Raw genomic sequence first — 13,961 nt, 5'->3', positions numbered from 1 at the left:
CACTACATGTGTGAAGTACACACACACACACACACACACACATAGACACACTCCCGAGAGATGAAATGGTAAATTCAGTTTGTCTGAGGATAATTGCTGCTAGTGTACACGAGAGGAAAGATTAAAATGCAAGATTAATGTTCTCCTTCTTGCTGGTGACACACACACACACACACACACACACACACATAGCTCCAGGACATGGCAGCTCTGTGCTGTGAGTTATAGATGGATAGAGGACACATGACAATATGATGGGAGTAGAATGGAGGAGTGGAGCGATAGTTACAGAGCGTGAACAGGGTTTTAATGTCAGAGTGAGAGGATGATGTGTGTATGTGTGTGTGTGTGTGTGTGAGAGAGAGAACACTGAATGCACTGAACGGATAGGATTTAGAATAGAGAAGGTTGTAGTTACGTCTCGGCTCTGAACACACAAAGACATGAACAATCCGTGTGTTAAAACCCCGATGTGAGCGCGCACCTTCTCTCCTGATCAAAATTCCAGCCGCGACCTGAAAGAACGACAATAAAACCCTAGCAGGACATCGATGGCTCAGAGAAATACAGGCTAGGGTGTGTGTGTGTGTGTGTGTGTGAGATCGCATAAATACAGCTGTGTGTGTAAAGAAGATGTATAGTCCTGTCGTGCAGGTATACAGAAATGCAATCTCACACACACACACACACACACGTACACACACAGCAGGTTGGATGAAGAGCTGAGAATGCTGTAAACCTGAACAGATGTTCACTCACACACACACACACACACACACACACACACACACTTAAAAACAATTATGAAAGCAGTTTGCATTTCCCAGCAGCTCTGATGAAGCAGAGTGAGATACGGTGTGAGTGTGAGCCGTACAGGCTTTTCAGGGACACCAAGAAAAGAGGTAGATCGATTTAATACAGAGGAGGATAAACAGACAGAGAGAGAGAGAGAGAGTAACAGAGAGAGAGAGAGAGAGTAACAGAGAGAGAGAGAGAGAGTAACAGAGAGAGACGTTTGCTATACCTCCATCTTCTCTTGTGTTTTGTTACTAAAACGAAATCATACTGTAATCCCTCTACTGTCACATGGACCTAGCCACAAATACAGGCACGCTTCAGAAAACACACACACACACACACACAAACAAACACACAGCTGCGTGGCCCAGTGGCCTAATGGATAAGGCATCAGCCTCCGGAGCTGGGGATTGTGGGTTCAAGTCCCACCTGGGTTGCTGTTTAAGAGTTTAGAATCATGCTGAAAAAGCAGTGAGTGAAATAACTTGTTAAATAAACAAAACACAATTATATAATCTGTTGATAATGATCAACAATATTGATAGGGTGTGGGGCAGTGGTGGCTCAGAGAGTTAAGGCTATGAGTTACTGATTGGAAGGTCTGTGGTTCAAGCCCCAGCTCCTGTTGGGCCCCTTGAACAAGGCCCTTAACCCCATCTGCTCCTGGGGGTTTAAGCCTATATCATGGCTTACCGTAGGCTCTGACCCCAGCTATACTGGGATATGCAAGTTTCTTCATGTGACAAGTAAAGGCTTAAGTTAATAAATGGTGTTTTTGAAACTGTTGTATAAAAGCAATATCACATCATGCTGTTGTGCTGAATATCATTACAGCGGTGATAACTTAAATCCTCAGCATACGCCCTTGTATAGCCATATATATATATATTTCCAGCAATGCAGCACCCCTCTCATGTAATGTTGCTTAAACATCCTTATTAAAACTAAAAGATGTGCTGAAGCAGTGTAGCATTACGAGAACTCTCTGTAGACAACCCTGTGAGTAAAAGCTCCACATTTAGCACTTACTGTACAGAAGCAAACTGAACACTAACAGAAAGAGGCCAACATCTGCAGGCAAAGAGGTCCAGATTTACATGGTAAATTCCAGACAGTAAAAGTTCAGTGACACCCAGTGGCTTAATGGATAAGACAATCGCCCAAATACTGTTCTCTGGTCTAAAGAAGAAGAAAAAACCATAACAACAAAAACTTGTTATGACCAACTAAACATGCTAAGACCTCAAATATCAGTCAGAATGCAATAGATGAAGGATCATACGCAAACTAATGGTGGAGTGGACCAGCACCAATTAAACAAGCTTTAAATAACACAACAGAAGGACAGTGCAGCAATTCAGGCATAATAGATACTAATTCTGAACTGGGGTAAAAAGATAGTCCTGTCATGTGGTCTAATGGATGAGACATCAGCCTCCACAGCTGAGGGTTGTGGGTTCAAGTCCCATCTGGGTTGCTTGAAACCTGTGCCACATTGAGCTCAACTTCCTTGAACAAAAGAAGGAAAACTCTCTAAGCTTGGTTATCGCACCCACTCCCACCACAAATAGCCTGGAAAATACAATTCATCCATTCAGATCAAGTTCATGTGTGGTCGTTTCCTGCACACATCATCATTCCTCTTAAATGCATGACAGACTGTAATGAGCCCCAGTCCGAGGCTTTACACCAGGATTCTCAGCATTGCTGTAGTTCATTAACTCCTCTTTTCTTACATAAAGCTCACACATGCAGTATTACAAGCCCTCTTTTCACAGACATGTCGTGTGTCTTTGTGTTCATCTCCTGCAGGAACCTGAATCTAATTAGGGAGAAAGAAGCCAGGCTATACCGCCGTGATCGGTCTCCGGAGGCTCATTCAAGGGAAACTGTGTTCTTCTGACCTGCAGATCAGCAGAAAAAGCTACAGATCCACCAGAACATGGGACTAATGAGATCCTTCATCGCGAGACACTAGAGGAACCTTGTGGAGGTTGCTTCAGTGGAACTCAGATCAACTGTATGCAAGTATCAAAGAATAGCTAATAGATTTAATGCACCAGATAAATGAGTAATAAAAACTAGTGGTCTTGGGTTCATGTCCATCTGGGAGTTCTTGCTAGTTCTGGCTGTGTTTCTGGTTTTGTTGGACCGGGTTGAGGACATCAGCAAACAACATGTGGTGATAAAACATCAGATAACACATCAATGCAGTCTGATCATGTTACACAAAGGTTCTAATAGACACTAACTGTGGGACGGGCTGAACCAAAAGCCTGCGTATGGCTAGTAGCTAATGCATCTAGAGCTCCGCATTGTGGGATTGAATCCATCCTGTTGCACTAGTTAACACAGCTGTCCAAGCTGAAACTAGCCAATGGTGTTTTACAAGACTGAGAATACAAAAGCAGCTAAATGTACTTTAAGTGAATTGGTGCAAAAATGAAAACATTACTGGTTCATGACATGATCCGGTTACAGTAATCTGTTTTATTAACACAATGTATAATGCAAACAAAGTAAAAAGGGGAAAACATGTTGACTTGAACTTTGATCTCACTTTTTATTGAGGGCAGTGAGGAATAGGTGGTATTTCTAAGCTCTAGATCTGAACATGAACATGACCCAGATAAAAAGAAAAATAACTGAGGCTAACAATATAAAGTCTGATGACCTTGAAACAATGCAACAGTAAACACTACAGCAGTGTTAGGTCTCTCAGAAGCAGAAAATGCAGCTGTGGCAGTCCATAAGAGCTCTCCAGCTGTGGCCCAGTGGCCTAATGGATAAGGCATCAGCCTCCGGAGCTGGGGATTGTGGGTTCAAGTCCCACCTGGGTCAGTGTGTTATAGCTTTCTCTACTTGACTTGTAAGTATGGATTAAGAGCCATTAAAGTGTATAGAAACATCATTATGAGCAAGTATAATCTAAACAATGGGGGAGAACCTGCGCAAGAACTCTCTTGACAAGCCATGCCTCCTAGAGATATATAGGACTATAAACATAATAGAGGTAGATTGGATGACATTATGAAGCAGCTGAACATCAAGGATAATGACTTCATATCATAAAAATCATTTGTATAGCAGGGGATTATATAGAGAAATAAAGGGACTTTATACTCTCATAACTGTGTTCTGTTATTCTGCACAATTAACGGCTCTTGTATATACCCTACAATCTCGATATACAAGCGTACATTCTAATGCATAATAATTGAACAAGTGCTAAAATCTCATTATGTGATGGATCATTTCAGCAAAATCAGCACTCACTGAAACAACAGAAAGGCTGAAAACATAAAGAACTGTCTGAGAAAACTGCTTTCTGCAGCAATAAACAAACACCATCAGCATGGAGGCAGCCCTAGACAACATCTGGAGAGTTCACAAAGAATTATAGAAAAGATAACATGCTGGTGAATTCATGTTGAAAAGTGTCTAAAAGGCAAAATATAATCGTAATCTCAGCTATACACACTTGTTCTCTCATCAACCCCACTTTTTCTCTTTCTTAAAGATAATGCAACAATAAACAAATGAATGAATGAATGAATGAATTAATGAATGAATTACTCAAAAAATTTAAATACCTCGGTCCTGATGATATCGGAAAAGTTTACCTGTGACTCTTACAAATCTCTGGCGCTTTCAGAAATGTTACGTTAACATTGCCTTATACAGTATAAATGATATCCGCTACTTTGCCAAAAAAGTCGCCATTTCAGAAGGGTCAAAATATTGGGCCGCATCAAGCAAAAAAATAAATAAATGAAGGAGATTTGGATTTACCAGAATCTCACATTATCAAAACCTGGAAGGGTAGTGCTGAACCATCAACTTTGTGGAAGTAAAAAACATGAATCATAAATGGAGATCACTTAAACTCTTGGTGATGTTCACTCACTCATCATCTATACTGCTTTATCTTGTATACAGGGTCACCAGGTGCCTGGAACCAGGAGACTTAGGGCAGGAGGTAGGATACACCCAGGACGGGGTGGCAATCCATCACAGGGCATGCACTATGGGCAATTTGAGAACGTCAAAAAACCTAATCTGCATCTCTCAGGACTGTGGGAGACATTCGGAGGAAACCCACCAAGCATGGAGAGAACTTGTAAACTGCATGCACACAGCAGCAGGAATCGAACCCAGCCCCTGAAGGTGAAAGGCAATAGTGCTAACCACTAAGCCACCATGCCGCCTTACTATGCTGCATTATTAGTTTTATTTTTTTAGTAGGACTCTCAGTTGAATGATACATGAGCAGTATTTTGAGCTTCAGGTCTGAATGTGATTTTAGTATCCCAGTGGGCCAGAATGCACAAAAGGATGAGAACATCTGCTGAAAGATTTTGAGAAATGAACTCAAGGGAAAAGTTAATCTCTCAATACCTCCAGGGGAAGGATCGGAAAAAATTTACGATGTTTAGATTAAAGTTTCTACTAAGGTGTGACTAAATGCAAGACGTTGTTACACACACATCCTCGTCTGCTTCCGTCTCTGTACGTCTGTAACTTGTAATTAAAAGTGCTATGCACTAGATGGCACGTCAGAGCCGAAACATCCCTGTCCAACCGGTTTCCATGGTGACCTGAAAAACGATTCCTAATCTCATGTTGACTGCTCTGAGAGAAAGAGAGAGAGAGAGAGAGAGACGTATTTGTCTGGATGGAACTGTTAAACACAGTGATAAGCTTTGTTGGCTCATCTTTACAACACTGACGTCAGCTCAAATTGAGAAAAGATTTACAGGGTGGTGGAAAAGTAATTAGGCATTTAAAATTGGTAATAAAGTTTATATTTCTAATAAACATTTTGCTATTACATTGGAAATTGAAAGCAAATCTTTAAATTTCAACGGGGCGTCAAGTCGTGTGTGATATTGCTGAGAACCTCCTGAATTTGTGCCTTCAAGTCCTCCAGTGTGTGAGGTCCTGTACACCTTCTCCTTTGCGTAGACCCACAGGAAAATAAAAAAACACATGGAGTGAGATCTGGACTTCTTGATGGCCATTCATGAGGTCCATGTCATCCCAGCAAACGACTTGGTCTAACCACACACGAGCAAAATAGGGTGGTGCACCATCCGGCATGAAAAATAAAGTTGCCAGTGTTCTATAGCGATTAAATATTGCCCAGTTAATTTTCACCCACTCTTAAAAGTTTTAGAAGACTTTTACACACTTTCTGGGAAGAAAAGGGAGAGTATGTATGCACAACTCTTGTTAGTTCAATTTGTTGAAGCCGTCTTGATGCATCATGATACACTGCTATTACTTCTGCACTGTTTGAGAGGAAGCCCATGGACCAATCCCCACCATTTCAAAAAATAAATTAATTATAAAAATGTTCCCTTCACACCCGTGTTTGACTGATGGCACTTAGTAACCTAGTAACCATGTGTAAGTATCTATCTGATAGATAGAGTGTCTGACAAACGCCTAAATGTAAACGTAACCATGGGGAAGAAGATTTTGTAGATTTTGCAGTTGTCTCTGTGACCTTCAGGGTGGATCTCACCCGAGCCATCCTTCACTGGCAGACATTTCCTGTGTCTTTCTGCTAGAACTGGAGCCTAATTAGTGCCAGTGTATGCTGTGTGTGTGTGTGTGTGTGTGTGTGTGAGGGAGAAAGAAGCCAGGCTTTATCACCGTCATCACTGTGATCTGTCTCTGGAGGCCCATTCAAGGGAACCTATGATCTCCTGACCTGCAGATCAGCAGAAAGAGCTGATACTAATGAGATCTTTCACCTGGAGGAAGCACAGAATGGCTCGACAGTCTCTAAGGTAATGTTTTAGACACGCTCTGGTGTCCTTAGTGTTTGAAGGTGTTTTGTCCTTAAAACAATGTTTAAAGTCGGATGGAGAGAGAAGCGAGTATCTCTTAATACCTTCATGGGGAGACAGTGATGTGGGACCATCTCCCCAGGTTCTTCAGGTATTTTCCTGTCTAACGCTCAGCAGCAGTACTTTACAGCAGCTTTAAACTGGGACATAAAACCAGGAGCTTTTGTTGTAGCATTTTGCTTTAAATAGCATCACTTACTCTGGGGAATTTACAGTAATCATAAAACCCAAGGTTTCTCCCATACTAAGTATTCTAGATGATACCAAGACACTACATCAAACTAGTTGCACTCACACTCTGACCTAAATGAGCTGTAAATGTTTGTCAGTTTTATGCTAACTACTCTGGGTTAAATATTTGTGTATTTGCACTGGTGACAGGGTCGAATGAGATAACAAGACTCTAATGTGTTTACTCCAGGGCAAACTTCTGCAATCTAGTGGACTAACTGATAAGGATTCAGATGAGGCGGTTGCCAGGTTGCTGGAGTTTGGTAGCCAAACAGACTCCATCTGTTCTATCATCGAGTATACAAACACCAGCAACATGGAGGCAGAACTCATAAAGCCGCGTTCGGCTTGTGGAATCCGCGGGAAGCTGGTTCTTGTAAAAAAAAAAAATAATAATTTTACCCCAGGTGGGGTTAATGACTAGAACGTCTTTTCTTTCTTTCTTTCTTTCTTTTTTTTTTAATCAGAGACAATAACCATCTTCAGAAGTGTAACATTCCTTCAAATGATGATTGTGATGGAGCTACGTCCAGCCTTCCAAAAAGGCAAACACAGTATGGAGCTGCGTTGTAATAAAAAAGTCAAATAAAGGACATTATAAAATCATTTTACATAAAGTACAAGATTGTCAAGGTTTCAGGTGTGTTAAACACTTTAAACATCTGCCAGTATTTGGGGTAAATGTGTGACTGATCAAAAACAGGGATCATGGGGAGAGAGGTGGGACGGAAATCATGAAGAACAGATTATTGGACATTCGCCAATCATCTACGTTGTAAAGCAATGCTAAAATACATAATAACCTCCTTTGAACAGTTGATATTGAGATGTATATCTGCTCCTTCTGCTCTGTAAAACTTCATAACGGCTCTAATCTGGTGACTCTAAATGATCTTCTCCTCTGCAGCAGAGCTCAGTTTTGGTCTTACTTTCCTGGGAAGGTCTTCATGAAAGACAGTTTCATCATGGAGCTTGATGTTTTTTTTTTTTCAAATCATTTCTGACCTTCATGTCTTAAAATGAATATTAGTGTTGTTACTTAACTACCTAACACCATTTGTGTTATTTCACAGTTTAAAAAAAGTCTAGAATTTATCAAATAAATTAAGTCTAAACTTTTGACCAGTACTAGAGGACTGAAAGCGTCTGGTCTGACTAAGTCTGACCCAGCACGGAATAGCAACCACTTAAGCAGGGCCCAGTGGCCTAATGGATAAGGCATCAGCCTCCGGAGCTGGGGATTGTGGGTTCGAGTCCCATCTGGGTCATGCATTTAAAACAGAGTAACAAGTAAACTTCAGCATTATAGTTAAAGAAATGGTAATAATGTCTTAGTCATAATGAAGAGGTGAAGCATATGAGATACCAATGAGCAAATGCTTAGAATGAGGTCCAGCTTTACATCAGATCACACCCACACAACAACGATTCACTGCCTTTCATTGAATTATTAAAGTCTCAGCCATGAATCACTCATAGTGTGTTCAATATCTGCTCATCAACCTCTTGAGATCTTGTCAGTTTGATCCAAAAAGCTTGAGCTAGTGCAGAGCATTGTAGCACTGATCAGTCAGGAAAATAAACTTGTGAGCCTCTGAAGCTGGGGATTGTGTGTTTGAGTCTCACCGGGGCTTCGTATGGATAAAGATGCAAACAGAGAAGCTCTGAAACATCAGGCTCTCTTTTCTTCTGTCTGATCCGAAAAGCCTGAGTTGGTGCAGGAGAGTGTAGCACCGATCAGTCAGGAAAGTAAATTTGTGAGCCTCTGAAGCTGAGGATCGTGTATTTGAGTCTCACCAGGTCTTTATACTGATAAAGACATGAACAAGGAAGCTGAGCAAACTCATTTTCCAGTAAGTGGCTGACCGCATAGACAGACAAAGCATTTTTGAGTCATTGCAGAAGCACCGGTTAAGGTGGGAACAGTAAAATAGGGGACATATTAGGTAGCACAAGCCGGGTCCTGTGGCCTAATGGATAAGGCATCAGCCTGTGTAGCTGGAGATTGTGGGATCAAGTCCCACCTGGGTTGGATCTTTAGCCTAATCCTAGAAACACCAGCAGTGCATCAGGACAAAAATAAACAAACCCTGTGGTTGACATTTAAAATAGGATAAAAGTATCCTCTATTAAAACTACTTATGCTATTATTAGTCTTTTAGCTGTTCACACCAATGGGTCACCACAACAGACCATCCAATCTGCAAACAAGTTTGGCACAGGTTTTACACCAGATGCTCTTCCTAACACAAACCTTCCATCTTACCCTGGCTTGGGACTGGCACTGCATCCAAGGGCTAGGAATTGAACCCAGGCCTTCCACATGAGCAGCAAGAGACCTTCCAATGAGCCACCAATTCCCTAACAAAACTGCTCAAGTAAAGTACAGGTTCATACAATATGTACTTACATACAGTGATAAAGAAAACATATTTAGTTACCTTCCTCCTCTGAGACTTACACAGTACCAGTTTGAGAATGTCAGTGAGCCTAATTTGCATGTCGTTGGATTGTGGGAGGAAACCTGAGTACCTGAAAGAAACCCACCCAGACCTGAAGGCAGGACCTGAACCCCCAACCCTGGAGGTGCTAACGACTATACCACCATGCCACTTGTGTGTGCCACTCAGTTTAGTTTAGAATCAACAAAGGCTTAGAAATCACAGCCAGCTATTCCTATGCTTTCGGGTTAAACATGTCTTTTCTTTTTCTTTGCTTTTGGGCACTTGGTCATTTTTCACCCAACAGATCACTCTCCCCATGACATTAAAGCTTGAGAGATCTCCTCATGCTACATCAGCCTCAGGGGAAAACCGCTAACTGCCGTCTTCCACATGCACAAGCTCATGAAGCAACATTCACTGATTAGTGATTAAAAGCTTTGTTTTAAAGCCCATGTGCAGTTTTGTTGTCTCAGATTCCCAACCATGGTGCTGGTGATGATGTAGTCTAGATCATCTAGATGGTGTTGTCTAGATGAATCACTTACTGTAGGTTCAATGTCTGAACCAGGATAACAGGTGAAAGATCAGCAGGCTCTCTGTTCTTCTGTCTGATCCGAAAAGCCTGAGTTGGTGCAGGAGAGTGTAGCACTGATCAGTCAGGAAAGTAAATTCGTGAGCCTCTGAAGCTGAGGATTGTGTTTTTGAGTCTCACCAGAGCTTTATACTGATAAAGACATGAACAGGGAAGCTGAGCAAACTCATTTTCCAATGACAGACTGACTAGACAGACATCTAAAGCATTCTTGTGTGATTGCAGAAGCACCGGTTAAGGTGGGACCAGTAAGCCGGGGGACATATTAGGAAGCACAAGCAGGGCCCTGTGGCCTAATGGATAAGGCATCAGCCTCCGGAGCTGGGGATTGTGGGTTCGAGTCCCACCAGGGTTGGTTCTTTAACTCTATCCTACAAATACCACCATTGCATGGGGACAAAAAGACAACAAAGGATGCATTGCTGAAAATACATAAGTCATCAGCTACTTACAGTGCACTTTAAATATGAGGATTAAGGATCCACTTAATTTGCACCTATTATCAGCTACATGTGATGGCATAATGAAACAGCCATCAGCTTGTGTGATTACACTACTAATGAATAAAACCTATCCCAGGTAGGCAAAGTACACAAATTGTGTAACTGAGTAAAAGTAGAGAGCTCCCAGGTAAACTATAACTCAAGTAAAAGTAGAAGTCCTCAATTTACATGTGTACTTGTGTTAAAATACAAAAGTATTCACCTTCAAATTTACTTAAGTATCAAAAGTACTTCACAGTAAAACTTTCTCTCTCTGCTTCACCAGGTCTTTATACCGATAAAGACATGAACAGGGAAGCTGAGCAAACTCATTTTCCAGTGACAGACTGACTACACAGACATCTAAAGCATGCTTCTGTCAATGCAGAACCACAGGTCAAGGTGGGACCAGTAAACTGGGGGACATATCAGACAACACAAGCAGGGCCCTGTGGCCTAATGGATAAGGCATCAGCCTCTGGAGCTGGGGATTGTGGGTTCGAGTCCCACCAGGGTCGGTTCTTTAACTTGATCCTAGAATAATACCAAAATTACATGGGGACAACAAGGGATGCATTGCTGAAGATACATTGGTTATCAGCTACCTACAGTGCAGTGCACTTCAAATAGTAAGGTTAAAGGATTCCCCTGCGTGTGGTGGCGTAATGGAACAGCCATCAGCCTGTGATTACACTAATGCATAATAAAACCTATCACAGCTGGGCAAAGTACACAAACCCTGTAGTTGGGTAAAAGTAGAGAGCTCCCAGGTAAACTACATATAACACAAGTAAAAGTAGAAGTCCTCAGCTTACTTGTGTTAAAATGCAAAAGTATTCAACTTCAAATTTATTAAAGTATTAAAAGGACTCTCTCTCTCTGCTTCCCAATAGTGAAACAACTCCACTTCTTATTTCAAACAACTATAACATTATTAAACATGGAAATGCAATTACATATCATTTTCAGCAGGTGTGAAATTCCTGCTTCAAACACTAGGCAGAAATGTAGTGAAGTAAAAGTACAGGTATTTGCTGTAGGATGTAGAGGAATAAAATTATAAAAGGTATCCTGTAATAAAACTACTCAAGGAAAGTACAGATACATCAAATATGTTTTTAATTACATTAACAAAGCAATTATGTTTGTTTCCTTTCACCAGGGGATTCACACATTACCATTTTGGGAATGCCAATGGGGCCAATTTGCATGTCTTTGGACTGTGGGGGGAAACCTGGGTACCTGGAGAAAACCCACCAAGCACAGGGAGAACATGCAACCTCTATACACACAGACCCATGGCAGGACTTGAACCCTTTACCCTGGAGGTAATGACCACCACACTACCATACCACTTGGGTACATGAATCCACAAAAAACACAGCCAGCTATTCCATAGCTTTTTAGTTAAACATGTCTTTTCTTTTAGGGTACACGATCATTTCTGACCCAACAGATCATCCTCTTCATGACATTAAGACTCGCACATATTTCCACAGAGACATCTGCTGCTCATGCTACATCACACTCGGAGGAAAGCGCTAACTGCTGTCTTCCACATGCACAAGCTCATGAAGCAACATTCACTGATTAGTGATTAAAAGCTTTGCTTTAGAGACCATGTGCAGTTTTGTTTTCTCGCATTTCCAGCCATGGTGCTGGTGATGATGTAGTCTAGATGAATCACTTACTGTAGGTTCAATTCAGAATTGTGTTTTTGAGTCTCAGGGCTTTATACCGATAAAGACATGAACAGGAAAGCTGAGCAAAATAATTTTCCAGTGACAGACTGACTACACAGACATCTAAAGCATTCTTCTGTCAATGCAGAACCACAGGTTAAGGTGAGTCCACTAAACTGGGGGACATATCAGCCAACACAAGCAGGGCCCTGTGGCCTAATGGATAAGGCATCAGCCTCCGGAGCTGGGGATTGTGGGTTCGAGTCCCACCAGGGTCGGTTCTTTAAGTTGATCCTAGAAAAAAAAACTAAATCCCCAACAAGGGATGCATTGCTGAAGATACATTGGTTACCAGCTACCCACAGTGCAGTGCACTTCAAATAGTAAGGTTAAAGGATTCACCTGCGTGTGGTGGCGTAATGGAACAGCCATCAGCCTGTGATTACACTAATGCATAATAAAACCTATCACAGCTGGGCAAAGTACACAAACCCTGTAGTTGGGTAAAAGTAGAGAGCTCCCAGGTAAACTACATATAACACAAGTAAAAGTAGAAGTCCTCAGCTTACATGTGTACTTGTGTTAAAATGCAAAAGTATTCAACTTCAAATTTATTTAAGTATTAAAAGGACTTCACAGTAAAAACTCTGAAACAACTCCACTTCTAAACTCTAGTTCTAAAACTATAACATTAGCCAGATAGATAGATGGATAGATATTTTATTGATGGATCTCAACATTAAACATTACAATGAAAATGCAAATACATACAATTTTCAGCAGGTGCGAAATTCCCGCTTCAAACACTATACACTCTGGTAATGTAATGCAACCCCACTGACGTTAAAGTACAGATATTTGCTGTAATTTAAAAAAGTATCTTGTAATAAAACTACCCAAGGAAAGTACAGAGAGATAAACTATGTACTTAATTACAGTAACGAGGCAAGCATATTTGTTTCCTTTCACTTCTAATTCCAGGGGATGTATACATTACCAGTTTGGAAAAGCCAATGGGCACAATCTGTTTGTCTTAAGGAAACCTGAGCACCTGGAGGAAACCCACCAAGCATTGGGAGAACATGCAACCTGTACACACCGACACGTGGCAGGACTTGAACCCTTAACCCTGGAGGTGATGCCCACTACACTACTATGCCACTTGTGTACATGAACCCACAAAGGCTTAGAAACCTCAGCCAGCTACTGTCTTCCTATGTATTTGAGTTAAACGTAATGTCTTTTCTTTTCCTTTTTGGGCACTTGGTCATTTCTGACCCAACAGATCATCCTCTCCATGACATTAAGACTCGCACATATTTCCACAGAGACATCTGCTGCTCATGCTACATCACACTCAGAGGAAAGCGCTAACTGCTGTCTTCCACATGCACAAGTTCATGAAGCAACATTCACTGATTAGTGATTAAAAGCTTTGCTTTAGAGCCCATGTGCAGTTTTGTTGTCTCGGATTCCCAGCCATGGTGGTGGTGTTGTCTGGATTTGAACACTGCCGAAAATACTTTAAAGCAAATCTATGAAAAATATGTAATGAAACAAAGAGACACTAATATGCCTGTTTTAATTTGGTGATTTTTACTGCTATGCATTTAGGGTTGTGAAACTAAGAGGATCAGAGAGGTGATCAGATGTGACCGAGCAGTCGAATCATGACAAGGTTATGGGTACAAAGTCTTCTGATTTGCTAGAGGTCTTTTTGTTTTTAAATTAAACCCTACAGGAGAATAAAGAATAAACTGAACGATTTGAATGTTTAAACTGGTATATATAATAATAAATTCCCTATATCTTTAGTGAGAGAAGCAATAAGTCATAAGGAATGACATGTCCAGGTCATGTGTGTCCAGACCACCACA

General features: G+C 41.2%; 1 protein-coding gene and 6 non-coding genes across 8 annotated transcripts in view; 6 read left to right on the top strand and 1 right to left on the bottom strand.

Moving 5' to 3' along the window:
- LOC128520233 (rho guanine nucleotide exchange factor 4-like) overlaps positions 1-13,961 on the bottom strand; it is a 75,606-nt gene that overhangs the window by 28,339 nt on the left and 33,306 nt on the right. The gene's annotated exons all lie outside the window — the stretch shown is intronic.
- On the top strand, positions 1,163-1,235 carry trnar-ccg (transfer RNA arginine (anticodon CCG)). The gene has a single exon. It is a non-coding gene; the product is annotated as a tRNA-Arg (tRNA).
- Positions 3,567-3,639, top strand: trnar-ccg (transfer RNA arginine (anticodon CCG)). The gene has a single exon. It is a non-coding gene; the product is annotated as a tRNA-Arg (tRNA).
- trnar-ccg (transfer RNA arginine (anticodon CCG)) lies at positions 8,080-8,152 on the top strand. Its single transcript has one exon. It is a non-coding gene; the product is annotated as a tRNA-Arg (tRNA).
- On the top strand, positions 10,203-10,275 carry trnar-ccg (transfer RNA arginine (anticodon CCG)). Its single transcript has one exon. It is a non-coding gene; the product is annotated as a tRNA-Arg (tRNA).
- Positions 10,848-10,920, top strand: trnaq-cug (transfer RNA glutamine (anticodon CUG)). Its single transcript has one exon. It is a non-coding gene; the product is annotated as a tRNA-Gln (tRNA).
- trnar-ccg (transfer RNA arginine (anticodon CCG)) lies at positions 12,290-12,362 on the top strand. Its single transcript has one exon. It is a non-coding gene; the product is annotated as a tRNA-Arg (tRNA).

The sequence above is a fragment of the Clarias gariepinus genome, chromosome 4, assembly GCF_024256425.1.
Source record: "Clarias gariepinus isolate MV-2021 ecotype Netherlands chromosome 4, CGAR_prim_01v2, whole genome shotgun sequence".
NCBI lineage: Eukaryota > Metazoa > Chordata > Actinopteri > Siluriformes > Clariidae > Clarias > Clarias gariepinus.
This window is presented reverse-complemented; position numbering and strand designations above follow the sequence as displayed.